Below are 2,384 nucleotides of genomic sequence, written 5' to 3' on the forward strand. Positions count from 1 at the left end.
CAGCCAGACACAAATTATATGCAAATCATATGCAAAGCTGAATGTAAATACTTCAGCCCAGGGAGAAAATCCTTGAGGAGACATTCCCATTCCCTTCTCCCCTACGTCCCAAGCTGCATTTTGGGTTCTGATTGGTTAGTCTGGAATTCATTATAAAGCTTCAGAGGTGCATGGAATTCTCCAAAGGAGTTCATTGCACCTGTTTGCCAGGGGTCAGAGGCTGAAGACCTGGGGAAGCACACATACCGCAGTACCTTGTCTGGCAGAGGGGAAGTCCCTGTCTGTGCTGACCCCAAGCCAAGAGAAAGAGCAACATTCCCAGCTCTGGACAATGTCAAGAGTTGGCGCAACCACAGACCTCTCAAGGGCCTCTGGGGAGAAATTCCGTGAGAGGTTTGAGTCCTCAAAAATGGCCAGAAATTGCATCGATTTCCTTAGTAAGCTCACTCGCAGTCTGGGGAATGGCTGTCATGCCTCGGCTTTCCTCCCACCTCCTAGTTTCCTCTCTCCTGGGTGAGGATCATGCCTCACACTTTAGGGAGAAGAGAGAAGCCATCCCACTAAAGCCACAGCCTTGACTGCACCTTACCTTTCCTCTCCTGCCCGACCTAGTGCTTAGAGGAGGACCCATCCCTTCTCCTTCGGAGACCCCAGTTTGCTCCAGATTCATGCCAGGGATCTTGATCCCTCCGTGAGGCTTCTCTGAGATACCTTCAAATTCCCCTTCCATTTTTGAGCTTGCTCTTCAGCACTCAGACAATACATTGACCAATACATTAAATGGATTACCTCTGCTATGCATTTAGAATACTGCTTGTCATGTACCAGGTGTGTCTGAGAGTTTGCTGTAATTATTCTATGAAAAGCTGACCAGGCTCATTAGTATCAGGGACATGCATCCCCAAACAATGAGACCCCTTTGCCCAAGAGCAACGTTCTCTAGTAGAACTTGGCTGATGGAAATCCTCCATAGCTGTGCTGTATGATACGGTAGCCACTGGAGCCACGTGTGGCTCGTGAACACTTGAAACGTGGCTGGTGCTACTGAGGAGCTGGATTTTATTTTAATTTAACTTTTAACAGCCACACATGGCCAGTAGTGACTGTACTAGATGGCATAGCTCCCGGTGTCTGGCAGAAATGCAAAGGATTGATACTATCCATCATGGTTGAGAAGGTAGGGAGAAAAGAGAACCCCCATACACTGAGTGGGCATATCGGTCACTAGTAGGGTAACAGGCCAGTATCTGTTAGCTTAAGTGTATATTCTTCAAGTTCTCAGAATCTAGACTAAAAGGAACTCACATAAAGACACAAGAGGTAAGAATAAGGAATTTATAATTTGCAGATGTACGTGCTTGTTTCCAGTTTTTCACTACAGCCAATTATGCTGGATAATATGCTGTAGAAGGTAAGTCCTCAGTCATCTGTAAACTGAAGACAGTCATCATTGGTGAGAGGATGAGAGCTCATTTATCTTAAGAGCCTAACATGGGTTCTGATGCAAAGCGGAGGCTTAATAAATGCAACTATTATTAATCAATAATCATAGTAGTAGCAGCAAGCTTGGTAGGATCAGGATTGGGATCAAAGCCTAGTGATCCCATTCCTAAAGCCTCCTGATTACATGGGCAAGCAAAACTCAGGGGGTGGAAGCAACCCCCAGAGGAGAATGTGTGTTAGGGGGGCATCCGTCACAGGAGGGCACAGCTCAGACCGGACAGTCCGCTCTGCACTGGAGTCACAGGGGCAGAGCAGTCGTTCTCGACCAGGAGTGATTTTGCTCCCCAACCAGGGATGATCCGGCAATGTCTTGAGACATTTTTCGTTGTCATGCCTGGGAGAGGGGTATGTGTTACTGGCACCTAGTGAGTAGAGGCCAGGGATGCTGCTAAGCATCCTACCATGTCCAGAACAGCTCCCACCACTAAGAACAATTTAACCCCAGGTATCAACAGTGCCAAGGCTGAGAATGCCTGGTGCAGCCTGTGGACAACACTGCCTGGATCCCATCCCAGCTCCTCCTCTTGGGAGCTCTGCAACAACAAGGAAGTTAATCAGGCTCTCTGGTCTTAACTTCTTCATCTGTAATGTGGAAATAATGATCATAGTAAGAGCATGTGTCCCATAGGAGGGGACTGTGCAACTTTATATGAGCAAAGTGCTTAGACCAGAGTCTGGTGCCCAGTAGGTGCTCTGGAGATGACGACAACTATTATTCACCTTGACCTATAGCGTGGCCCAGGCCAAAGTCAGCCCCTTTCCTCTCTCAGCACTTGGGACTAAAATAAACCCCCGACCTCACATCATTTCTACTTAGAAGCACTAGAAAGGACATTTCTGTTAAGTTTAAAACTATAAAAAAATAACCACAATGAGAAAAT

Source organism: Manis pentadactyla, chromosome 4, assembly GCF_030020395.1.
Source record: "Manis pentadactyla isolate mManPen7 chromosome 4, mManPen7.hap1, whole genome shotgun sequence".
In the NCBI taxonomy this organism is placed as follows: domain Eukaryota; kingdom Metazoa; phylum Chordata; class Mammalia; order Pholidota; family Manidae; genus Manis; species Manis pentadactyla.